Below are 12,700 nucleotides of genomic sequence, written 5' to 3'. Positions count from 1 at the left end.
AACAAACACTGAGACCATGACATTATGGCAAACATAACATAAGCCCCTTTTACGAAACACCTCAATGCAGGATTAACACACCTTTTTACCATCTTCATGTGTTTTGTAAAAGGACCAAAATGACAAGAGAGGTAGAAGTTAGCCTACCCCTGTCAGGGCCCCAAATCACCAAGCAAGGTAGTCACGGCCCCACATTAGTTAACTTGTTTAAGAACAACGGTCATGAGTCAAAAAGGGGATGAGGTATAGAGTGTGCGACCAGACAGAAGCAAGATTTTAAAATGTAATCGAGACTAATGGAGTTTAAATGAAAATTCAACATGGAAGACTCACCATCGCCTTCAGCTTCGTCTAATTACTCCTCCATGCTGCTCTGCTCCACCAATCAAGCGTCAAGTCTTCATTTCTCCCCGGCCAATCATCCTTCAAGGCTCTGCTTTAAAGATCTTCATCCATGGAACCCTCCGTTCTTCAGCTGAGCTTTGTCCCACCTCCACCCCATCTCCACCATTTGGCTTCCAAACTCCTTCAAAATCTCCTCAGGCCTCCACTCCACCATCAGGATCAGATCCCAAGGGGAAAGACATCTCTAAATCTAACCCTAAGATGTTCATTCAAGTGCATGTCATTCTCAGCATTCACGTCTTCCACTGGGGTCCGAGCGCCAAAGAAATAAACATTCACTAATAAATGTTTCTAATTGCATCCCTTTCTTCTCTTTGTGAGTCTTTCCAGGTTGAAATAAATCGTTTCTGATAAGTGTAAAAAGGTGAGATATATCATTTAAATTTGAAGCATTTGCTGTGCCAGCAAAAGGAAAACAAGTTAGAAAAGAATGGTATATGGAGACTTTTAACAGAGATTTTAGGCATTGTGCTGATGTCAGTGCTGCACAATATCTCCTGCCCTCCCACATTGCCAGAGACATTTCTAAAAGCTCACAGCTGTGTGAGTTTCTATAGTTTATATATACAAGCTGGTATTTATTAATAAAATTGTTTATAAAAATCACTATTTCATAACGCGGGGTACTGAAAACGTTGCATATTCACATGACTGTTAATTAGCTGGAGTAGGTCACAGAACAAACTAGCCCATGTCTAATCAATAGTTATTTATTAGACCTTAGCACTATAACTGGAAAAGGCCTCAAGGCTCTGGCACCATTTTCAAATTAGAATGTGCAAACTGTAGATTGAAGTAAATCCTTTCATTTGGTTTTAAAGCTTCTTTAGGAATCAACTCGCACTGCCAAATTAGACAGCCAGAGAACTCACAACAAATAACTGAGGTGACTGTTTTCTGAACTTTTGAGTCTTTGATTAAAAGAAAAGCAACCAAAAAATAAACAACTATTACTGAGACGGAAAAGCCTTGGCTAGTGGCAAACCAGCAGTGCAGCAAATACACTAAAGATTTTCAAGGAGGTAAACTCTTCATGAACCTGAGTTGTATTTTTATCTCATTAAACCCCGTGGCTTTAAGATAGATTAGCTGTGTCGCCGCTTCTAACACTTAATGCAAAGGAAAGGAAAGGAAAGGAAAGGAAAGGAAAGGAAAGGAAAGGAAAGGAAAGGAAAGGAAAGGAAAGGAAAGGAAAGGAAAGGAAAGGAAAGGAAAGGAAAGGAAAGGAAAGGAAAGGAAAGGAAAGGAAAGGAAAGGAAAGGAAAGGAAAGGATTTATTTGTCTTTAAGAATTTGTAGTCACTTGTAATGACTTAAAACTGTTGACGCAGTGTATTGACACTGTACTATAAAGAGATGCATCAATCAAGCTTTTCCTGTGTGATACAGATTTCTGATCTTCATTGAGGTCCTTTTGGACCAATTCTAAATTTCTTTTCAAAGCAATATACTATACTTTTAGTTCTTCACTAATAGCCTGTGGTTGCCCTTCCAGTGAAACAATGTCTTAATTTAACAGCTGCTTTCAGAGCAGCTTAGTTTCCTCCATCAACTTCTTACTTAGCTTATGAATTAGATTTTACAGATTAAAATATTCCTTCAAAATATAATGGTAACAGATTAAATCAGAATAGCAGAATGACATTTTGGTGACACTTTCTTTGATTGAAAATTGTCGGTTAATGAGTGTATTTTCATAATTTTTTTATTTAGTTTTCCTCCTACAAACTTGGGTCCTTTCAGGACCCAGTTTGTTGTGGTTCCACCAGGTTCATCCATGTCAGCTTTATGGTTCATCAGGTAAAAATCTTGATTCTTAAAACTGGTATCAGAGATGAAAAGTTTAAACAATACAAATCTGTCAGTTATAGGCAGACATGTATACACCTTAATCTTACTGTTACATCAGTAGAACCACACAGGAGTTGTACGTTGCACACCCAACAATCCAGTCAGTAGAAAATATGATAGCTTTGACATATAATTTAGGTTGATGGGAGATTTGATGGGACAGATCATAAGACTATATAAAATCAATTAAGAAGTGAGGCTTTAACTGGCGGGGCTGCACAGTAGCGAAGTTGGTAGCGCTGTTGCCTTGCAGCAAGAAGGTCCTGGGTTTGACTGCTGGCCAGGGATCTTTCTGCATGGAGTTTGCATGTTCTCCCCTTGCATGCGTGGGTTCTCTCGGGTACCCTGGCTTCCTCCCACGGTCCAACTATCCAGCAAATTGTCCAGCATGTACCCCACCTCTCGCCTGTTGACCGCTGGAGATAGGCACCAATTCCCAGTGACCCTGTACCGAAGAAGTGGGTATAGAAAATGGATGCACAGGCGCGGCGCTGGTGGTGTAGGGGTTAAGCGCGCAACCATGTGTAAAGGATATAGTTCTCAATGCGGCTGTCCCGGACCTGGCGACCTTTGCCAAAAGTCTTTGTCCTCTTTCCTGTCTACCTACTGTTGAAAAATGAAAAACAAAAGGCCTCTAGTGCTGCAAAAAAAATTACAAGAAGATGGGTGGACTTCAATTGGTCTATTGTCTTAACATGTAAAGGACTTGGTGCTGATTTCAAACATTAGATGCAAGTTTAGGACCAGAGGTGTTTTCTTAATATGAGCAAAATGGCTCCTCACCACGGGCATCATGTCATAGGGGTGCCAAGCAAAAGAAGATAGGGTTATCTCTCAGTTGCATTTTGAACACGTGGAATTTGGAGTTGCTTTTTTCTATCTGGTTCAACTGTTGGAAGCTGAGGTGAAAGCACATGGACAGTCTGGCAACTTAGGTTTTATAGTACGGCAGGTTCTCCTTTTTTGGCAAAGACAGAAGATTGAGGGTCGTTGCGTTGTGGTACCAGCAAGAAATGATAACCTTTTTCCTTTAGAAAAAGATGGTAATCTATCAGACAAATTTGTTTAAGCTGTTATTGTTCATATACAACAATAAAATTCATACATGTTTGCAAGAAGATTAGGTTCCTGGATCAAGGTTATAAATTCTGACAGTTTGATACATTTTCCAATAAGATATCATTGAAATATCTGCGTAACCTACATACAATTTGTCATTTTAGAAATTTGATAATTAAAACAGATGTTGCATAAAATTCTTACAACAACCCAGAGAAGGCCATTAAAGCAATTTCACTCGTTCCTACCATATTAAAAATTAGTTTGTAACAAGCACACTGTTATTCTGACACTTCTCATTACAGTGTTATGAAACAGTAAAGCAAAGCAAGAAATGAAACAGAAAAGAAAAAACAAGACGCAGGAATAAAAAAACAGGATTTCCTACTGATGATTCCCACTACCCCTGCCAGGCAGACGGTTCAATTCCCAGATGGTAGACATCCCTCCACCCCTGCAACCAGAACATGTTACTGCTATAGTAAGCACACAAGATAAAAAGTTCTTGTAAGATAATTATACTGGCTTTGTCACAAAAAGCAAGTCTGTTATCTTTGCATTAGACACTTCAGTGGACACACATAAAATTCCGGACAGGTTCTCAGCAACAATAGAGCAAAAACTACTTTTAGGCACCTGGCTGATTGGAAACTTGTTTCTTTTTTAGTTGCAGCAGAAAAGAATAAAACTGAAGAAGAGTTACAGACTGAGCTATGTGTAGCCTAAAGGCAGCAATAAAAGGTTGGTAATGCTAAATTAAATGATGCTTTTGACTGAACACACACACACAAATCCTCTGACACACAAGGTAATTCCTTTGGTAAATTCCCGAGCAATCCTAGACAGACTACCCCATCTGTCACGGAAGGTAAAGGTTCAGGATTAGTGTGTGTGTGTGTGTGTGTGTGTGTGTGTGTGTGTGTGTGTGTGTGTGTGTGTATGTGTGTGTGTGTGTGTGTGTGTGTGTGTGTGTGTTTGTGTGAGATACAAAGTAATAGCAGGTAAACCCAAAGCCTTTCACAGACTGCATGGCTACTAGCCAGCCAAGACTGTTTATCCCAATTAGTTGGTTAGCTAATGGGTGAACTACACCACACCGATGCTCCACATGAAATGAAAGAAACAGTTTAGGGGAACAAAGGAATAAACAATAAAAATGTATGTGTGCTCGTGACAACAACTGTAGTGTACATTTGAATACAATCATACATACTCCTAAACATGTTCCTCTTCTTGGGAGGTTTTAAGAGGACCAGGCTTCTAATCTGAAATTAGGACAGATGGGTAGGTCCAACTTCAAAGCAGAAAACTAAGGGTCGGGGGGTGGGGTTTGCAAGAGGCAGGAGACAGAACCTGGGTGTGTCTTGATTACTACCAATTGGATGCAGCGGTACGCTGCAAGACTAGCACTGTGCAAAGTTAAAAATGACACTAACACTTTTGAAGAACACATATCCACTCGTAAATCATGCGGCTGCAAACACGCATGCATGAAATTGCTGCTTAATTTAGAAAGGAGTTTAAGGCTGGAAAAAACATTCTAAATACAACCCTATGCAAGGGTTTTGTCTAAACAGTAAATGTATATAATAATGTATAGACGTATTTGTATAGCTTTATACAAGCAATAAATGCCAATGCTTCCAAGTCACTGTAACCTTGGTGATGGGGCACACTTTATTCCTCCTATTTTTGGGTTAGCTGCCCCTACTTAATTGATTTAAGGTCTCCAGTTTACTATGGCCATATGGATGATAATAATGTGCTGGTCTATCCAAATGAGAACAAGAATAGTTTTGCGCCAAATTTTAAACAGCAGTTTTATGCTTGATGTTGGGATGCAAATTCAGTGGCGTCACAAAAAACCATGGGCTCCACAGTTTACTATTACAACAACACATTACCAGTAGAGTAAAACTAACCTGTCTCACAATGGTCTAATCTCAGCTCATGTTCCATATTAGTGGGTGAACAATCCAATGCTTGGTGAATTCTGCTTCACAATGATAGCATATATGGCATCTGTACATGGAGTTGCCAGACACCATTTGTCACCCATGCTCCGTTTTTAAGCTGAGTGGAGGGTATGAATATTGTACCTCAATATTGCATTGTACATTGTATATTGTACATTGTAAATTGTAAATTTGTATATTCTGTAATGCAAAAACGGAACAAAAGAGCAAAGTGTACCGGAGTCAAATTCCTTGTTTGTATGTACGAACTTGGCAATAAAGCTGATTCTGATTCTGATTCTGATTCTCAATGGCCAGTGGTACACGAGTCAAAAGCACACATATATTATTAGTCATTCAATAAATAGTTGAGCTTTACATCACCATGAACTAAAAGGGTGCCAAAAAGGAAAGAGTCCCTGCTTAAAAAAACACATTAAACTTACAGCTGCCTATATATACAAACCAAATGCTATGTGGATAACCTTTCATTGCCAGAGAAGACATTAAATTAGCTTTTGGTCGCAATGACAAGAAGTATGTTTAAAGGAGTTAAGATAAAGCTTTCACACCTAAGGACTCCAGCTCTTGAATATGGTGGTAGTGGCAACTTGCAATCTGTTTTGGCACATATGGTACTGGTGCACAGTACAATATGGATCCAATAATGAAATAGACAACCTTTAAGTTCTTTAACTTACTAAAGATTAAAGGCTAGACAGTTTTTTTTTTTTTTAAAACCATGTCCCGTCCAGCAGATTAGCGCTCAGAATTGTTGTCTGAGTGCCAAGAAGAAGCCCAGGGGTCTAGGCCCCAGCAAGCAGCCACTGGGACTGAGCCGGCACACCAAAGCACCCAGCCCCGGACACTGAGAGCCCTAAGTACACCAAAAGGCAGAGACACCAACCACCGGCAGGTAGTGTGGCGGGGAGGAAATAGGCCCCACATTTGATGTGGAGCCTATTTCGGCTAGACAGCTGAAACTTGGAAAATACTTTTTTATACTTTTTTAATCGGCACAATGATCCCTAAGAAACATCACACCTGTTTTGGAATGAATAAAGCAGGCTAAAATTAGGTTTCTGAAACGGGCTCAACCTCAAACTTAATAAAATTTAGCACACTATGGTGAAAAGCTAAGTCTGTGCCAGGAAACCAACAAATTTGATCTACTGATTTTGCAAAGATTGGTAAATTTCTTTTAATTATCTTTCAAAAACCAACATGGTATTGAGCAGGGGCACCAACATTTTTCCACTTGCAGCTTTCTTTTAAAATGACCGCATCAAAAATATCTACCTGAATTTAAAAAGTGGCAAATAGCCCTTTGCAAATTTATTGGGTGCAATTCCCAATCTTATTCTAGGGCCTGCCAGAAGATAGGGAGGGGGCATGAAAACATTTTTGCTCTGACTCTGATCATTGTCAGAGGCTCTTCACACTCTGTCCATTAACTTTTTAAGAAGCTGGCATCAGGCGCAACAATATAACATCAAAAACTGAACTGCTTTTAACATTACGTTTCATTATTTCATTATTTCACATTGCACTTACTGCACATGCTTTACCTGGTTTGTGTGTTTATCTGCTTGTGTATTTCTGTCATCCGTGTATTAAACGTTTTTCCAATGTTACAGATCCCTAAGAAATTTGTAATTTCGATAATATATTAAATTCATTTTAATTTGAACAGTTTAAAAGGAGTCAGCAGTGTGCACAGTCTATACAGTAGATGCTTTACCCAGCTTCAAAACGGCCTCCAAACAATCATTATTTATGGTCGAACTGTAAGTGAAGTTTATTTATTTATTTATTTAAGTTTATTTAGGTGGGAGAAGGCTGAGACACATGAATAAGTAGAGCTGAATATTCCTGGCAAAAAGGGAGCACAGTTTGAAGTATTTGGGGGTACTGTAAATAGTAAAAAAAAAAATTTTTTAAACTAAGGTTTTCCTTTACATATGACAAAAAACAATTCAGATATAAGTGAGAGAATGGTATAAAAACTGGTTAAACCATAAATACTCCTATTGACCTTTTACCTCAGCAGTTTACAAAGAGCTTTACATTTTTTGCCTCTGATTCACAATCATGGATCATTATAGGAGGAGCTGACCTGTAATCATCTGCAATTGAAGGCAAGCAGTCCTTCAGTCTTCTGCCTCAGGACACTTTGGGAGAGGGACAGGAGGAGGCATGGTTTAAACACCCTCTCATGTGAGCAACCTAGTCTCAACCTGATTTAAAACTCCCCTGAGGTTGAAATGGAACATTTTATTGTTTTAAGTTGGAATTAAAAAGGGTCAGAGTTTGTTAGCTTCTGTTAAATCCTTGGCCTGACTTATGCGTTGGTTGGTCTGCTGGTTAGTTCCGGTTAAAACAGATTTTCGGAAATTGTTGGACACATATCTCCAGAAATGGAGTCACTTCTATGTTAACTCTTGTTTTAATTCAAGCTGCTGGTAAAGATCTCTATTCCACAGCCTCACCTTTGGATAGACAGTTGACTCAGTGCAGAACAAAAAAGACTAGAAAATAACGTCCTTAACGTAAACTGCTAACATGCGCTTCTTAATGGATAACTAAATGTTATCGTGTCGATATGCTTTGAATAGACCAAGCCCCAAACGGCCTTATATTTGCCATGACAGAAAAAAGGGTTGGGTCGTCAGCGTGTCCAAACAACACACATTGCAATCAGGGAAGTGTTTGAAAAAAACCTTTCGTCTTCAATTCATGTAAGGTTACACAATAGCCAAAACTTCACTCCTAGTCTGGAGAGTACAGGTTCTTTGGGTGTATTCACTAGAAACAGTCTATAAGCAGAAGATTGGTGTCAGCTTGTATGAATCTTAGATAAGCAACTGGTGCTGACCATCAACCTGGGAAAGAATATAAAAGGTCATTTAAAAACATTGAGGAGACTAAAGCAAGTTTATGTCTTTTCTCTAAAAACTAGTGGTGTGATGATATGCCCAGTTCATGGGAATCACAAGATTTTAGCAATATTTTGGAGTGAACTCAAAATCTGGATTTTTTGTGTTTACAAACGAAAGGGTTCAAACTTGGGTCTGAAATTAGTAATCAGTGTCAAATACATCAGTCCGAGTTATACCTCTTCATATTTTTTGAATTTGAATATTTTTTGGATCAATAAACTAAGACACGTGTTTTGTAGCCAAAAGTAAAATAACCACTTAAAAAGTAAACTCTTTACAATTTCAGTTTCAGGTGTTGTGTTTGAGTATTTTTCTTTTATACATTTTTTTCTTTCGAGCACAGCAAAGACTGTCATTTAGTTTGATTGTAGTAATTGTGTGTACAACAACAGTAAAATATATTATGTTCTATTTTATGTCCAGTTTTATTTATTAATTTTTTTTATTTAAACACATTAAATCCTGATAACAAAAAAATTCATGCACTTACGTTTCACAGTGACTATATAAAAACAGTGTTTCCTACATACTAAGCAAAAAGAGGCAGTAAGTCTACTTATATTGACTGAGCCGTACCCTAAAGTCAGCAGATGGCTGATTGAAGAGGAAACCTCCCACCTCAGCTCCATGTCCATCAAGTCAGCCTCAGTGGTGAAGGTAATCCGCTTCTGGCAGCTCCTAGCCAACTTTATAAAGAGGGCCCCGCAGCCAACTCACAAGAACTGGGAACACACACTACTCACGAAAAATTTTAGATATTTGGCTTTCTGGTAAAATTTATAGAAAAGAAGTTCGCATTACAGTGATATATCATGTAAGTAGGGGTTTAAAGGGGTGTTTAGGTGGAAGCATGCAATGGTGATTTCCTCATCTCAAACAATTTATAAAGTCAAAGGTCGATAACAGTGGTGGGTATACCACAACAAAAAAGGTCGATGTCTCAATAATGTCTCAACAGCTTGACAACTACGTCTGCTGTTCACAAATCAGTTTATTGTCAGCTGAGGCGTGGCATCCCAGTCTTCTTGAAGGGCAGTCCTGAGTTCATTGAGGTTCTGGGGTACAGAGTTACGAGCCTCTAGATGGCAGCTAAGCTGATCCCATAGGTTTTCTGTGGGATTCAGGTTTGGAGAAATTGCAGGCCACTCCCTTCGAGGTACCCCAGTCTTCAGCAGTCATTTTCTAATGATGCAACCTCAATGAGCTGGATCATTGAGCTGGACTTTTCAGTCATTGTTATGCCACCAAAACTAAAAGGAGAAAATAAGAAAAGTAACTTCCTGTGAATTGACTGGGTGTGGTTGGTTGAAGGAAAGAGTAATTATGTGTTACATTTTACTTAAACGTTTTAATTTCCTTGTTTGAATAGGAAAAGTAAGCAGAAAGCTCTCTATGAGTTAAGCGGGGGGTTTCTCACTCAATTGCATTTTTTCTAGGTTCCACTAACAGCAGTCAAAGTACCAGCAGTGGTAAACATAAAACATATCCAGAACCATCAATCTAGTGCCTACTCATTCCCTAACCATCAGTGAGCCCCTGTACCTAAAAACATTTAGTCCATTAGCAGATGCTTATTTCTTATGCTTCCTTCACCAGGCATCTAAGGCTTGTACTGAAGGTTTGGAAATGTTAGGTCTGCCTAACAGCTCTATAAAAGTTTAAAACTACCTAACCTCCCCAAAGGATTTGCACTAATGGACAGGATCTGCATTCAGATGGACACTGATCTTTACAATGCCTTCCGCAAACGGCACCCTGCAGGTGCAAGTTTTATTGAACTTCAAAGCCACAGTAAGGAGTTATGGGAAAAGTGTGGACTTAGCCAGAAAGTTTAAAAAAGCACACTTTACAAGTCCCTACACAGCAGAACTTGCCGTGAACATGCAGGCTAGTAAGCAGGGCCACCGATTACAGTGGATGAACAGCTATGGCACATTCACTGGTAGGGACAAAACATCAATGATACGCCTTACATTGACTATGGCCTGCCTATATTTTGACTACAAACTAGGTCCTCAAATTATTAGCACAGCACCATAAGCACAACTGCAGCACACCAGCAATCTTGAGCTTGAAAAGTGCTGTGCGGGGGATGGGTGTCAGCAACGCGTACACAAGCTTGATTGGCACTGCTAAGACATTCCTCCTGGCTCTGATTGTTTGTTTCTGACTGGGAGCGGTGTGTTTCTGCAAACGGCAGTAGGACCACAAGGAGGAGCCAGAGGAGCTTGATTTTTTTTCACAGATAATCTGTCTCATATTATACTGTTAGGACATAGTGACACTTCTAACAAATACCTACTGCAGCTTTAAGTGTTTTTTTTTTTATATAACTGGGCTCGTTCGCAACTGCTTTCTTTATTTTCGTAAGGAGGAAAAACAAAGTGTGAAAAATAGGGAGGTAGCTTACAACAGCTGTCCACATGAGGAGTTTTTTGTGTTACAGCACATCTACTAAGACATTAAAACACCATACAAGTGGTTCGCTACAACATAACAAATAAAGGTGGCATTTTTAGTTAGCATAAATCTTCATCTATCACATGTTCCAGTGTGGCATTTTGAAATTTTGTTATACTTGCCAGGTAAAAATGAGGTTAGCAGAGTAAAAGAAAGTTCATAGACCCATACTAAGATTGTATTTAATTTTTTTAATTGGTACACAGCTAGCCATGGTACTCTGTATAACTTTAATTTTGGACTGGGTGTTTCTCCAATGTTTCTAAGCAGGTCACCAAAAGCCAGTCAATCCTTACTCATCAACAGGGTTCTGTAAATAGAAGAGTCATCTGTGAAGCCTTCAGTGGCAGCTGCAGCATCTGATCTGCTGCTGTCGGACATTCGTCGCTCTCTGTCCATGTTGATAAATGAGCATGCCATTGATTCTGTCCTGTGAGAGTTCTCGAAAATCAGCTGAAAGCTGCATGTTCAATGAGCAAATGTCATAACAACATGGCTGATTTGACAGTGAAGCAGATGCGTTATCTGCCATGTTTGTTTCGAAACTTTAGTTCAAATGACCAAAGACGTGCACTGAACACGGCTTACATAAATGGTAAAAGTGTCACTCCAGACTGCAACCGGGATCTTCACTGCACACATAATGGTTTGAAAGAAAACAGCTGCCACTTTTGTTAAATGATGTGCAAACTACTGTCAACAAATTGTTATAGACATCATCACAGATTATGTTGACCAGTTGTGGCAACGCAGTTGTCGTCCATGTGAAAAGCACACCGACCACTGATTTATGTCTTCCGAACAAAACGACTTATAACAAATATCAAGCAGTGCCTGACGTTTACTGGGAAAATTTCTGCAATCACACAATGTGTGTTGGTCTTTAGCTGGTTAATTAGCCAGGTTATCTACTTCAATGGCTACCCTACTGTAGGTGCATATTGCACAGACATGCTAATGCGTAGGTCATTTCTCCTAATCTGCTCTACTGTCTGCTCGACTGCTAATTTTTTAAGAAATAAATTTTGTCATTTGTACCTGCCCACTAGATAGCAGCAGGGATCTGCCTGTCTGCCTGTCTTTTGTGACCGCGCTGGCTGTGCATGCTGACGGGGACAATAATACTTCCATACAATATCAAAACAATTTTTAGCTAACAGAAAACAATCCAACAACATTATGACGAATAATTTATTTTCTTTCAAAGCTCTGACTTTGTAAGATGTTGTTTATAATGTCATACGCCTTCTCTCAGTTAGTACAAAACAACTCTGTTTAGTTTATATCAAACTTATGAAGTTAATAAATTGTGTGAAATAATTAAAGAAAAAAAATGCAATAGAAACAAATTTCAAGGTACGTTTTGTTTTTGTTTTTTTGCAATGACTGTCATATCTGATGAGTGCAGTTCAATGGTATAAATCTGCTTAACAACATAAGTCTTTACTGATTACTGAAATATACTGTTCAAAGAGGGAAACGTGTAAATATGTTTCTTGACACAAAAACTTATTTAAAATTCCTAAATAATCAATAGTGACAATTATTATGGCAAAAACCTATAAAGTTGAATTATTATCCCTTTATTTTAATGGCATTTTAATGACAAACAAACACTAACCTATCCTTTTTTATTCCATTTAAACCTGCCATTTAGAATTTTTGTCAGAATGTTATGTAGGGGACCTAGCCATAATAATAAAAATGATCAATAAAGCTAAGATGGAAACAGAAAGACTCCAGCAAAAGATATTCTAGCCAAAATAGGACCAGAATTACAAATGAGTAAGAAGGAAAATAATCATAGAAGGAAGAGGCCAAAGGTTACTGCAAAGAACTTGCAAACCTCCATGACACAAATAGGAGTTTCTGTTAACTCATCAAAGCTGGACCTTAAGGAACAGGGCCCATTGCTAAAAGAGTTCATTAAAAAGTCCTTGAGACTCCCTAGACATATAGACAAGTAGAAACTAGATATATGTATATTGTAATTATCTCCTCATATAAAAACTTTCATCAGGGTCCCTCGGAA

The 12,700-nt window shown here is 38.7% G+C and overlaps 1 protein-coding gene across 4 annotated transcripts in view; it reads right to left on the bottom strand.

Moving 5' to 3' along the window:
* The window catches only part of LOC124874960 (caskin-2-like), a 92,963-nt gene that overhangs the window by 74,538 nt on the left and 5,725 nt on the right, over positions 1–12,700 (bottom strand). The window lies entirely within an intron of this gene.

Source organism: Girardinichthys multiradiatus, chromosome 10 (assembly GCF_021462225.1).
Source record: "Girardinichthys multiradiatus isolate DD_20200921_A chromosome 10, DD_fGirMul_XY1, whole genome shotgun sequence".
Lineage (NCBI taxonomy): Eukaryota > Metazoa > Chordata > Actinopteri > Cyprinodontiformes > Goodeidae > Girardinichthys > Girardinichthys multiradiatus.
Note: the sequence above shows the minus strand (reverse complement) of the source record. Positions and strands in the feature narration are given on the sequence as shown.